Below are 14,454 nucleotides of genomic sequence, written 5' to 3' on the forward strand. Positions count from 1 at the left end.
TAACACACACTCATGCCTGTAGAGCTGCAGAAAAAATGACAACTTTCACAAAGGAATATAGAATAATCCTAATCGAGAACCATGTGCCTCGGTTTTTCTTACAATACAGCATTAGTATTAAACCACAAAGATAATGACCATCAACGTCATTTTGGGAAATAGGTTTTTATAGATGCTGTTTCACTTGATCGTTCATATGCTGTGTTTTTTATTGTTGCTGATTATATTTATTTTTATCATGTAACTCAATGGATCTTTTTTTTTCAAATGTATGTCTGGGCCACTCCTGAGTGCATTTCCCTCATGATCCAAAAGAGGGAATAGCATTCCCCATTGTAGATGATTGTTAGGGTCCATGTGGCTCTTCTGAGAGAGCAGCAGATGCTCTAACCTGGGAGTCATCACCACAGCTCCTGTAGGTAGCTTTTGTCCTTCCAGGGCATGTGCTATACTAGATGGACGCCATCATCTCCCATTAAGGAGAGAGATCTCAGGAGATTTGTATGTACAGGTGGTTGAGGGGTGCCTGCTCAATGTGGCAGCCTGCTAGGCATCCACACCGGGCTCTGGTGCCTCCACTGCTCATTGTGCATTCAGCATCATCCTCCAGCATCACTCAGTTTCAATTCCAAACAGAGCTTTCACTTACTATCGATGATCATATAGATTATGCACATCTGATAAAATACAGAAGAGACTAGCCTCCTTCTACAGGCCAACTTGGCATAATGAATTCTTTTGATAGAAAGCAAGATAATTATCTTAATCTATGCAGTTTAGGGAGGTCCTCAAGAGCATCCATAGTGAATGCAGACTGCAGCTGTGACCACATGTTTCTTTTGCAGAGCAGGTCTGTGCAAGCCCAGAACTTAGGTGGGATAGTTCATGTTTCACCTTTTACATGGAAATCTGTGATCGTATTGAGAAAGTATATTTTCCACGGGACTCATTTACAATTTATGGAATTAAACTGACTTACTGAGAGTGGAGGTGACTCAGAGAGATAAAGTGAAGAAGAATAATCAAGTATGTCTGCAAACAGATGCTGTCTCATTAGGGCTTTTCAATGCTCAGCAGCTAGAGAAGCAAGGGAGAGGCATTGGTGACTCTCAAGCTTAAGTCCTCTAGTCATTATAAGCTGAGCATGACACAAAAAGGGTCATAGTTATCACACTAGAATCTAGTAACTAGATTTAACCAACCTATCACATTAATGCTGTGTTTGGTGGTATTTTTTGCTCTCTTAGGACCTGAAAGAGGCTTGGGGTTTTCTAATCCTACTCATAATTTATTAATCTTCCCAACACTATGGGCTTTGTTCTGTTAATGCTAACAGCAGCATCCAATACCTAGGATATTTTCTACTGACATGTGTGACGTGAGACAAAACAGTCCCTGTCATCCCTCACCTGAACAAACTTCCTTAGAGGACAGTGTAGTTGGAGGGTCCTTCTTTCCTCTCCAAGATCGAGAAACATTTCCAGTCTTCAGACAAGTGTGTCAGCCATTGTCCAGTGACTGTCTAGAGATGTCCACGTTGTCAGCTGAGTGAGGGCAGGGCAGGGTAGGGCAGCGGATTGTGGCAGGGCAGGGCAGGGCAGGGCAGGGCAGGGCAGGGGATTGTGGCAGGGCAGGGCAGGGCAGGGCATTGGGACAGGGCAGGGCAGGGCAGGGGTTTGGGGCAGGGCACAGCAGGGCAGGGCAGGGCAGGGCAGGGCAGGGCAGGGCAGGGCAGGGGATTGGGGCAGAGTCCATGAGATGTCAGTAGGCAACAGGCCAGCTGGGGCTAGTGTGGGTACAGGGCTTCTAGTGTGGGTGAGAGAGGAGGAAATTAGGAATGGTCAGATTCTGATGCAGCACATAGGCCGGAAGCAGCTTAGATCATCTCAGTGCCATATAGGGACATTGTAGACACTGATGGGCAGTGTGGGGATGGTAGGGTCCCATATACTGCTATCTGCAGGTGTCAGGTGAGCATACAGTGGCTCTGTCAGACTTATGACAATCAGGCAGGCACTGGGTGCAAGTGAGAATCATGGGACAAGCCCTGTGTGCAGCCTGGTTTTGGGACATTCCCAGGTGCCCCATGGACTGCAAATTAAAGGCAAAGGACACAGGGAAGCCAGCAATTCCCATGCACATGACATAAATACCTGTAGAACTTTCTAGAATTTCCATAGACTATCTGTTACTAGTCCTCATTATAGAAGGCACCAACATTCTGCCCTCTACTTCAACTTGGTGAGACAGCTATTCTAACTCCAGCAGGAAGGCCTCAGGGAAGACAGTAAGAACTCGCAGGTGACCCCTTTACTATTGAAACAGGGTCTTCCTATGGAGCCCAGAGTGGCTGTAGGATACTAATGCTCCTGCCTCACAGTGACTAGAATTCCAATCCACCCTCAAGAGCAGTTGATTCATCACTAGATCAGACTAAGGACATGTGAGGCCCCAGGGTGCTAGGATTACAAGGGTCCTAGTAAGTTTCTCCAGCCTAAATTACAACCTGAGTCAGTGCTGCTATTTGGGACACTGCCTGATGCCCAGTGACATCACACCTTGGAACTCTTTGTCAAAAATAAGCTGTTATGGGAATGAAGTAGCCACACAATAAACACTGGTCTGGACACTCCTAGGTCAAGAATCCCCTGTTGGAAATGCCTTGGACCGCAAAATTTTAAATTCTAGATCTTTCTGGCTTTTAGAAGATTTATAAATACAAAAAAAGAAAGATGGGCATAGTAATTTAAGCCTGTGATCCCAGTCATGGGAAACTGAGTCAGAGTGATGGAAGACTGTAAGTTCCAGGCCAACCTGTGTTTCAAGAAAAAAAAAAAAGGCATGGTGAAGATTCCACTCAAGTGGAAACCAAAAGGGTTTCACATGGGCCCTGCCATCCACTGGTCACTACATCCACTCTCATCACCACAGCCACAGGCAGACACTGGGGAACATTTCCCCCTGTCTCTCTTTGGGATGCAATCCACCCCATGATTCTATGTGAGGAATCCCCCAAAGGTTGCATCATGTGAGGGACCTAGAAAGTTCCAGGATTGGGAGAATTTAGGAGTTTATAATTAGGGATGATCTACAGCTGTGGCAAAGCCTTTTCCCAGCACATGGCAGCACTAGGTTTGCCCCCAACAGTAAAAATAAAATCCCCCAAAATAATTCAAACAAAATGTCCTGAAGCCTGTGCCCTGACCAGTCTCTTCAAAAGTGCTAGGAACCTGGGTCCACATTTAGGACCCAGCACGACCTCTGTGACCCATGAGAAAGGATCTAATATGGGAATTAGTACAGTATGACTTATCCTTGTGGATACCTTTGGTGACAATAACCACCTGACCCCTGAAAACCCATCTACCTGGGGGGCTCAGCACTCATGTCACCCAAAAAGCCCAGATCCTAGGGCCAGCATGGGCAGGTGGTGAAGAAAGTTTGTCTCTCGTGAACATCAGTTGCTGCTCCTGACCTGACTCTATTCTCAGGAGACAATGTCACCCCATAAAGTGTGGGTGTCAAAGGCTCTTCCCAGGCCAAGGCTGGGATACTGCTTAAGTTCCACAATGCACAGCAGTGCTCACTCTAGAGCTAAATGTTCTACAGCTGAAAGGGGTGGGTGCTCTGCGGGCCACGCCCCTCCCCTGCAGTATTTATTGCACTCAGAGTGGTGCTTCAGATGTGAGGGACTTCTTGAGGCTACTCCCATGGAGAATGGCAGATTCATCAGAACGGGGCACAGGGTGAGTTCAGAGCACAGCTGGGAGGAATTTAGGGATGCCAAGCCATGACTAAGACCAGATCCTGGGCTGACAGGCAGTTGAGCTGGAGAACTGGCATCCAAAGTGTGACTGCCTGAATTCCTCTTAGACCAAAAGCCCTGGATCTGAGCTACTTTGGTGCGTGCTCCTAAGTGGGGTCCCAGACACAGCTCAGAATGGGGGCTGTGCATGGACTTTGGTGCTGGCAGCAGGTGGCTTAGCCATAAAGTGCCGAGCTTTCCCATCTGTGCCCACTCAAACTCCTCTGTTTCATTTTAGGTGTGTTTGGTATAGTTTTGAGACAGGGTATCTTGTAGCAGCCCAACTCGCTTTGAGCAACAATGTAACATAAAAATAACCTTGAATTCAAGATCCTCCAACCCCTCTGTCCCAAGTCCTTGAATTAAGACCTCCAGCTGTGACCATTTTCTGTAGCATAGGATCCATCTGTATTAGAGTGAGCTTTGGGAATACTGGAGCTCCGACTGTTCCTTAGAATTCAGGTTTCCTTAATTCTTAGCAGGAGTTTTGTGATGATGGGGATGACAGAGTCAGGAGTTACACTGGGAGAGGTAACAGTCCTGGCAGCCCTGAGTGCTCAGTGAAAGTCAAGACAGAAGCCTGCTGATTAGCACCTGAGTGAAAGTGGGAGGATTCAGAGTTCAAGAACAGACTCAGTTACATACCTAAGACCATATTGCAACATTTTTGTTTCATTTTTGGCTTGTTTTCTTTGAGACAAGGTGTTAATTTATAGCCCTGGCTGTCCTGGAACTCACAATGCCTCTACCTCCCAACGGACGGAATTAAAGGCATGTGCCAACATGCACTGCCACTAATTAATTTTTAATTAAACATGCTGGCACAATCCAGTAATCCCAGTGCTTAAGAGGCCGAGGCAGGCAGATATCTGGTTTCCTGACAAGTCTGATCTACAGAGAGCCTGTCAGAATAGCCAGGGCCAAACAGAGAAACCCTGTCTCAAAAAATAAACAACAAAATGAATTTGTTTTAAAGAAGAGAGGAACTATTTAACAGAATTAGAGGCAGAGAACCAAAAGGTAATGGGCAGTGCAGAGTCTAGCTTCTGAAATGAAACTGGACACCAGGGGTTAGGGTGGGGATTCTCATCTTGGACTGGGAGACAGAGGGTGACTTCAGGCATGGAAGGCTCAGTCAGTCATTAATCAGGATTCTCAATCAAGAGGGTGTTGTAAGATCCAAAATGTGTGAGCAGTGTTCTGCATGAGACTAGAAGAACACGCCTACCTATACAAAACAGCCAATGAAGAGTAATCACAAGCATACGTCTGGAGGTCCACAAGAGGTTAACGTCCACCTTAGTGTGGATTATTCAGAGCACAGGTGGAGAGGAGTAGAAGAGCTGATGGTGGCTGAGGCAGGAGAGGAGTTCAGGTGTGAATTTGAGCCAGTAAAGGAGCTTGTAGGTCGGGCAGAGCAATGAGAGGTCTAACAGCATAGCTGTTGAGATCCTTCAGATTAATTTGTCTTAAGAGCCTCATGCCATAGCCAAGGACAGGAGTAGATCTGACTGTTGGGTGGCTGGGCTCACATAGCCCAACACGTTTGGCCTTGCATCTGTGAGATTCCAAGTCTCTCCCTTTAGACACAGCCATGGAGAAGGTGTAGCAGTGAAGGTGCAGATGGCTTTGCAATGCTTGGCTTATGGTGTTGAGTACTTCATGCTCCACTGAGCTAGGGAATGTCCTAGAAGCCAGGGAGGCTGAGCATGAGGAAGACAGGTCTCTGGGAGAGAGAAATGATAACCAAAGTCACTAAGAACTTCCTGAATCACAGTGTCTGTTAACCATATATTTTATATACTTATTTTTATGGGCCTGAGTGTTTCACCTAATAAATGCTTGTGCACCATGTGGTATGTGTGGTGCCCGTGAAGTCCAGACTGATTCCCTAGAATTGCAATTACAGGTTAATAGGAGCCACCATGTGGACACTGGGAACTGAACCTTGGTCTTCTGCTCTTAGCCACTAAACCAACCATCTCTTCAGCACCACCCCCCAATTGTATAGTCATTAAGATTTAACCATTTGGCCTTCAGTATTTGAATTAATACAGATGTGACAAGAGTTATAGTTAACATGGTGGTTCAGGTATAGACAGGCAGGCATCTCATTGTATACAAAATATGAATCCTTCCTTCCTTCCTTTCTTTCTTTCACTTCTTTCTTTCTTTCTTTCTTTCTTTCTTTCTTTTTTTCTTTCTTTCTTTCTCTTTTTGTTTTACTCTTGGAGACAGTGTTGTTTTTTGTGTAGCTGACCTGGAATTAGCTCTGTAGAGGAAGCTGCCTTGAATTCAGAAATCTGTCTGCCTCTGCCTCCCAAGTGTTAGGATCAAAGGCCTGTGCCACCACCACCACACATCCTTCTGTTTAAAGGAAAAATGTAGTCTTACAGGGCAGCATGAATTTAGCCCCGGTATAGACATTTTCCTAGGCCTCGGGAGCTGTAGAGTTCATGAAGGATTTGCTGCCTTCCCCTTTAGCCTGGCTAACTATGAGAGCTGCACACCCATGGGTGTTTGCTTCACAAGAGTCTGGAGGATGAGGGTCACAGGCTGAGGTAACTGTGTAGAGCAAAGTATGCTTGGTGAAGGTCAAGTGGGTAAAATGCTGAAATGCTGAGAGAAGAGGCCTATGGTAGGCGCCTCCTACACCTGAGACTTCCAACCCCAAAAAGCAGGGGGTAGAGAGTGAGGATGCACAGTGCACACAGGTCAGGAAAAGACCATGTTCCTGAAGCCTCCATGTGTGGTGGACAGGCTCTAGGGCACCATGAGGGACATCAGGAGCTTCTGCACTTTGTAGAATTACAGGATTCCATGTTACCTCACATGCCCATGATTTGCCCCCTACTGCAGGGAGAAGCCAACACCAGAAGCCTCCAGCTCCCAGCCCTGCTTTTGCCATGTAGGTTTATCCAGAAGAGCTTGGAAGTCCCTGGACCTGGAGTCTCAGGTTGTTGTGAGCCACCTGACTCGGGTGCTGGAGACTGAACTCAAGTCTTCTGCAAGAGCAGCAAAGACCTGTGTGCTGCCTGGCCCAGCTAGGGCTGTGAAATGGTGTTTATTTTCATGCTGAACAAGCCCAACAACAGTTTAGGTCCCTAGAAGCCACATAAACCTGAATGCAGTAGTGTCTGTCATCCAGCACTTCCCACAGGGAGATAGGAGCCTAAAGTGGACAGTCTCTAGGATTAGGGGGAAGGGCTAGCCTAGCATACACAGCCATGGAGGAGAGGTAGAAGGTGAGGACCTGTGCTCAGGTTGTCCCTGACCTTTACACAAGCACATGAGTACCTGTACTCACAGAAACGCCATACAGACATAGGTGAGAAAAGAAATAAAAACAAACAATATTGAAAATACAATATACTGGGGCTGGAGGGATGGCTCAGTGGTTAAGACCACTGACTGCTCTTCCAGAGGATCTGAGTTCAATTCCCAGCAACCACACTGTGTCTTATAACCATTTCTAATCTCATCTTCTACCCTCTACTGTTGTGTCTGAAAACAGGGACAGTGTACTCACTCATATGGACAAAATAGTTTTTGTTTTAATCCTTTTCTAAAAAAAGAAACCCATCTGTGACACATGATCATTGTGTGATTCCAAATGTCCCTAAGTCAGTACAGTCCTATTGCTACATGGTCCACCAGTTGTGTCAGCCTTGGTAGTAGAATGGCACAGTTGAAAAGATGCTGGTCACAGTGACCAGGCAGCCTAGAAAGCTCACCATGAGCAGAGAAGGCTGTGCTGTGTCATAGTCCTCTACCCCACACTGCCACCTCATCCCTACGAATAGAGCAAAAAAGAACAGATGAGGAATCTTCCAGGTTTCTTTCCTCTTTGATTTCTTTATTAACCTAGCCCCTGTGCTACATGTAACCTTGTCACATCCTCTGTCCCATCCCTAAGCCCTCATACCTGTCAGATAAGACCGGGATCTTGCTTTGGGGGGAAGCTCTGGTCCCTCTCTGTCCTAAGAGGCTCTGAGCCATCACTGAAAGAGAGTCCTCTGAGGATTGAGGGAAGTCCATAGCCAGTGCTCTGACTTCTAGGAAGGTTTGAGGAAGGTGGTCCTCTTCTTGTGGTGCCTCTAGTAGGAGCACCCCACACTTGGGCCCAGTTCCCACTATCAGAAAAAGGCGGGTGGCTCTGGTCTTTGCACAGCTCCAGCGGAATGAACAGTGCATCTCTCCTCTCTCTCTTGCAGGAAGTCTCAGCCTCTGGTGCAGGTGATGTTCCCAAGGCAAAGGAAAGGGAAGTGCAGAGTGAGGACTCCCAGGATCCTTTAAAACCTTGTCTGCATTGTCTTCATTAATTTTTCTGTTTAATTTTTATTCCATGTGTATTGATCTCATTGTAGGGGTGTGCATTCCAAAGCATGAGTGTTGAAGGTAGAGGAAAAAGCATGGGAGTCACTTTATCCTACCGTGTGGGGTCCCAGGCTCTGAACCGGGTTGTTGAGCTTGGCTACAAAGAGCTTTCATACTGAATTTCCTGCTGGCTCTGATTTCAGGGAGAGTGTCTCATAGAGCCCAGATTGGCCAGTAAACTACTGATCATCCTGCCTCAAGTATTGCCATCTAGTTCATGAAAGGGTTGAGTTATTGACATGAGGAACTGGGGATGGGCAGAGGTGCATGACTGAGGCTATCTCTGCTCAGTGGCATGCCTTTGGGGACTGATAGTTTTCATCACTGAGATGTCATTTGACTGCAGTGCTCCTCTGGAGAGAAGGAGTCTCTTTTGCCAGGGCATCAGGCTCTCCAGACAGGCCTGGAAGGTGGAGGTCTAGAGGCCAGGCCTGCATTCCTCTTCAGAAGCTGCATTTACCACTCTGGACAGTACTGTAGAACAGGGTCACATATCCAGTTCTACCCTGAGACCTGCTGATAAAGAATGTCTATCCTGGGACAATGTCTATCATCGGTTCAAGGTGTGGCCCAACCAACTTATTATAAAGGATGATAGTGGTTGGTTGAAAAAGGCAGTAACTTTCTATGAACCATATATTAAGTTTTTATGTATACTAAAATTAACATTGGAAAGAACAATGGTAGGAGAGGAAGCTAGAGGACAACTGCTGAAAATGCTTGCTTTTGAAAATGCTAATGAAGAGTATAGGAGAGCATAATTACCTATAAAGGAGACTGGGGATATTAATGCTTATATGAAGGCATGTAAGTATATCTTCTCTGAAAATGGAAAGATGCATTTTTGGCACGTATTGATCCAGATAGAGTTATTAAATTATACATTGAAATACTCTTGAATATCCTATAGGCACTTTAGCTCAAGATGAGTTGCCTTTAGAATGGATATATATTAAATTTAACTTTAACAAAACATTAACAATATATGAGGAACAAATTTCTTTCATTATTCAGCAAGGCATACAAAGACCTGTTACACTGTGGGGATATGATTGTGCTGCTTTTGTTTTCTCATTAAGCAAAAATAAAGTGGAATATTTAATGCAGACGTCTGAAGTTTTTCAATTAGCCATGATTCCTTACACTAGAAATACTGAATTTCATTTTCCCCATAGTAAATTCTGGGATTGCTTAAAAACACAAAAAAAAATGTAATAAATACACTAATTTCTGTTGATCCATTACCATCTGCCGTTACTGTGTTTACAGATGGCTCTAAGACCAAAGATCTAAGACAGATGGCTTATTGGACCAAAGATAAATTTTGGGGGCAAGAATCTTCTTTTGGGTCAGTTCAACAAAATGAAGTATTAGCAGTAATTAATGTATTGCCGGATTTTACTCATGATGTAAAAATATTATAGCCGAGTCAGCTTATGTTGTAGGAGTAGTACAGAATATTGCAACTGCTGTTGTTTCTACATCTAAGCCTATATTAAATGTTATTCTCACATATTAAAGGACTATTGTTATTCTGAAACTCTAGAATATTTATTACACATATTAGATTACATTCAAGATTGCCAGCATCTTTAACACATGGCAATCATATGGTAGATCAATTAGTGGCATTTGCTACCCCAGAAGAAAACAGTCATAATCATGCCAATGCAGGATATTTGCATATTAAATATAAGGTTCCCTATTCTGAAGCCAAACAAATTATTGCTAATTGTCGTATTTGTGAGCCTTCACTTATAAAATGTATTGCATCTGAAATTAATCCCAGAAGAATGCAACCTAATACATCGTGGCAGATGGATGGAACCCATATTTCTGAGTTTGGTCGCCTTTCATATATCCATGTAAGCATAGATAATTTTTCAATATTTGTATGGGCTACACCATTGCCAGGAGTACGCACTGCTCATGTTATACAGCATCTATTGGAAACTTCTGCTGTTATGGGACCGCCTTCTAAAATTAAAACTGATTATGGACCAACATATATTTCTTATCAATTTAAACAATTTTGTCGGCTCTTCCAGGAAAATGGCGACTCCTGCACGTGCTCCAGAGTTGCCGCAGCCACGGAGCCTGCGACCTCCATGGGCCCTGCTGGGGAACCCTGCCTGCGGGGCCAGCCTCAGCCCATGCACAATGTGCTCCCTACCCCGAGGCTTCGAGCCCCCGGTTCCTGAGGACGTGGGGCGGCAGAGTTTGGCGGAGCTGCGGGAGAGGTTGAGGCGCCAGGAGAGACTTTTGGGCAAAGAAAAATTCATTTGCAAATTGCCCGACAAAGGTAAAAAGATCTCAGACACCACTGCCAAACTGAAAGCTGCCATTTCAGAAAGTGAAGAGGTCAGAGGGAGAACTGAACTACTTCATCCTGTTAGTGATGACTGTAAGCTAAGGCATAAAGCAACCACAAGAGTTGATACCGACATAGACAAGGCCCAGAATTCTGACCTGATGCTTGATACTTCATCATTAGTTCCTGAATGTTCGTCAGTAGACATTGAATCATCTAAAACAACCTCAGAAACTCAGGGACCTACACAGCTCACTCACAAAGGCAATGAAGAGACTTTGGAGACTGGCTGCACAGTGAGTACCAGCCCGTCTGTCCGCATCACAGCCCAGGCTCCCCCATCTGAAGTTAATGAACATCTCCCCCAGCATTCAAGTCAAGCGGAAGAGGTTTCCAGCAGCGTCGACAGTCTGTTTATCACTAAATTGCAAAAGATCACAACTGCAGACCAGACTGAACCCTCAGAAGAAAACACCAGCACTGAGAACTTTCCAGAACTGCAGAGTGAGACTCCTAAGAAGCCTCATTACATGACAGTGCTAGAAATGCGAGCTAGAAACCCAGTGCCCCCTCCTCATAAGTTTAAGACCAATGTGTTACCCACACAACAGAGTGACTCAACAAGTCATTGTCAGAGGGCTCAGTCTCCTGCTTCCTCAGAAGAGCAGAGACGCAGGGCTAGGCAGCATCTTGATGATGTCACAGCAGCTCGCCTTCTTCTGCTCCACCCCCTGCCTGCACAGCTGCTCTCCATAGAAGAGTCTCTGGCTCTGCAGAAAGAGCAGAAGCAGAATTATGAGAAGATGCGGGCAAAGCTCGCAGCACAGAAACTAGCTGAGAGACTGAATATTACAATGCAGAGCTACAATCCAGAAGGGGAGTCTTCAGGGAGATACCGAGAAGTGAGGGATGAAGATGATGCCCAGTCCTCGGACGAATGCTGAAAATGAGCGCTGGGAGATCCCGGGAGTTGACTGTTGAGCTTAAATTGTCTCATCCAACTTCCTAACAAGTACCAAGACAGTGTCAGACCTTGTTGAGGGACAGCAGTTGAAGTTACACAAAGGTAGCTACAAAATAAGAACCCAGTTTGTCTTTCAGGAGATGATCTTCACATGCTTGAACAGTTCAATATTTGAACATTGTGTTTGGCCGTATTGTGTTACAGTTTTGCAGTATATTGTGCATTGGTCTGATATTTTAGTGTGAGTAGAACACACGTTTTCTTTAAGATATCTGCTTTTTCCTTCTTCGTATTCTTATCAGATAGCACTGCTTACACCCCTTCTGGTGAAATACTTTGTTATTCCAGGCACCTAAAGTGAATTAGGAAGGCCTGGTCCCCTCACTCAAGAAATTAGGGGAGCAGTCTAAAGAATGGTACGCATGCTTGCATGGACACGTTCCTGAGACGCTGGATATGAAATGCCGCACACAACACTCGGGAACCACCACCACTGTGTCTGCTGCTCTGTCCTCTCTTGGGGCGACTGCTGTCACCTGTGATGAGGTTAAGGAGCACTTGGAAGAAGTGCTAGGTGGGGAGGGTCTTCTGAGCTGGTGTGGGGAGCTGCTACTGGCTGCCCTAGGCTTGAACTCATTGCCATCTGGGATGATAGGTCCCTGTAGAGGACACTCGTGCTTGGTAAGGAAACCGGTGTTTTTCTAAGAGTTACAGTTGAATTGTCAGTTAATTGCTTTTTTTCCTTGTTAAACCCACAGAGGTGTTTACAGGCTGCAGAAACCTCAGTCCTGTATGTGCACATTTGTGCTGTTTCAAATGATTATATGATCATTTCCAGCAAAGTTAACAATGTTATCAAAAAGCCTCTTTCTATTATGTGGAATTTGTAAAGGAGAAATAAAATACCAATCAGAGCAAAAATAAAAACCATTTTGTCAATGATACCATATTGTACATATTACTGGTATAGAATACCATCCACAAGGACAAGCGTTTGTTGAAAGAGTTCACCATACCCTGAAATGACAAATTATAAAATTACAAAGGAAAAGAGATAACCATACACAGCCTGAATGGAGTTGGCATACCAGTCCCAGAGTAATATTGGCATAAGCATTATTTTTTATTAATATTCTTAATCTTAAATTTCATAATTAAAGCTTCATGTAGGACCAATAAAATTAAAGGTCCATATGAGGGCTGCAGACATGACTCCATGGTTAAGAGCACTGACTTCTCTTCCAGAGGTCCTGAGTTCAAATCCCAGCAACCACATGGTGGCTCACAACCATCTGTAATGAGACCTGATGCCCTCTTCTGGTGTGTCTGCAGACAGCTACAGTGTACTTATATATAAATAAATAAATCTTTAAACAGATAAAAAGTCAGTATGAACCTTTGTTGTCTAAAATGGCTTGAGTCAGGGCTGACAACCAGACAGCCCTTCCAGCACCTGCCTATGAGCTCACAGATTTAGGCTTTATAAGCTGACATAGAAAAATGTCCAGGGTCGTAGCCTGACAAATTCTCAGCTACGTCTCTGATGATCAGTCTTAGGGTGAGCATTCAAAAAACCATCCCTCTCTAAGTGAGGTCAGAGTTTGTGTGGTTTATGGGGCAACTCCTGGACCCCATAAGGCTGGATATTTCAGCTGCTCTTCAGTACATGCAGGAATCCTGAAGAAGTAGGCAAATTAATATAGCAAACTTCCTTCTTCCATGTCCTTGATATGAGCTGCCAGCAGAAGGTGTGGTCCAAACAACAACCAACGGATTGGGTAAAGATCTTTACCAATCCTACAACAGATAGAGGGCTTATATCCAAAATATACAAAGAACTCAAGAAGTTAGACCTCACGGAGACAAATAACACTATTTAAAAAATTGGGCTCAGAGCTAAACAAAGAATTCACAGCTGAGGAATGCCGAATGGCTGAGAAACACCGAAAGAAATGCTCAACATCTTTAGTCACAAGGGAAATGCAAATCAAAACAACCCTTAGATTTCACCTCACACCAGTCAGAATGGCTAAGATCAAAAACTCAGGTGACAGCAAATGCTGGCCAGGATGTAGAGAAAGAGGAAAACTCCTCCATTGTTGGTGGGATTGCAGACTGGTACAACCATTCTGGAAATCAGTCTGGAGATTCCTCAGAAAATTGGACATTGAACTACCTGAGGATCCAGCTATACCTCTCTTGGGCATATACCCAAAAGATGCACCAACATTTAACAAAGACACATGCTCCACTATGTTCATAGCAGCCTTATTTATAATAGCCATAAGCTGGAAAGAACCCAGATGCCCTTCAACAGAGGAATGGATACAGAAAATGTGGTACATCTACACAATGGAATATTATTCAGCTATCAAAAACAATGACTTTATGAAATTCATAGGCAAATGGATGGAACTGGAAAATATCATCCTGAGTGAGGTAACCCAATCACAGAAAAACACACATGGTATGCACTCATTGATAAGTGGATATTAGCCCAAATGCTCGAATTACCCTAGATGCACAGAACACATGAAAATCAAGAAGGATGACCAAATGCAGATGCTTCACTCCTTCTTTAAAAGGGGAACAAGAATACCCTTGGCAGGGAATAGGGAGGCAAAGTTTAGAACAGAGGCAGAAGGAACACCCATTCAGAGCCGGCCCCACATGTGGCCCATACCTATACAGATATTAGATAAGATGGATGAAGCAAAGAAGTGCAAGCCGACAGGAACTGGATGTAGATCTCTCCTGAGAGACACAGCCAGAATACGGCAAATACGTAGCTGAATGCCATCATTAAACCACTGAACTGGGAATGGGGCCCCCTTTGAAGTAATCAGAGAAAGGACTGGAAGAGCTTGAAGGGGGTTAAGACCCCATATGAACAACAATTCCAACCAAAGCCACTACCCAAAGACTATACATGGACTGACCCTGGACTCCAACTCCATACCTAGCAATGAATAGCCTAGTAAGAGCACCAGCAGAAGG

The 14,454-nt window shown here is 44.7% G+C and overlaps 1 protein-coding gene and 1 pseudogene across 7 annotated transcripts in view; one reads left to right on the forward strand and one right to left on the reverse strand.

Moving 5' to 3' along the window:
* The window catches only part of LOC147998808 (disks large homolog 5-like), a 50,462-nt gene extending 39,285 nt beyond the window's left edge, over window positions 1–11,177 (reverse strand). For 4 of the 6 annotated variants that reach the window (XM_087595473.1, XM_087595478.1, XM_087595474.1 and 1 more), the window contains exon 1: window positions 11,116–11,177. The gene's annotated coding sequence lies outside the window, so the exon portion shown is untranslated. Of the gene's footprint in view, window positions 1–979; window positions 1,078–11,115 lie in introns of all 6 variants that reach the window. The other 2 variants (XM_087595475.1, XM_087595477.1) reach the window with 1 other exon arrangement.
* Window positions 9,174–11,438, forward strand: LOC147998810 (DNA-directed RNA polymerase II subunit GRINL1A pseudogene; annotated as a pseudogene). The gene has a single exon (XR_015643768.1). The product of XR_015643768.1 is annotated as a DNA-directed RNA polymerase II subunit GRINL1A pseudogene (transcript).
* Window positions 11,439–14,454: the final 3,016 nt, after the last annotated feature.

This window comes from Rattus norvegicus, chromosome 19 (genome assembly GCF_021556685.1).
Source record: "Rattus norvegicus strain SHRSP/BbbUtx chromosome 19, alternate assembly SHRSP_T2T, whole genome shotgun sequence".
Taxonomy (NCBI): domain Eukaryota; kingdom Metazoa; phylum Chordata; class Mammalia; order Rodentia; family Muridae; genus Rattus; species Rattus norvegicus.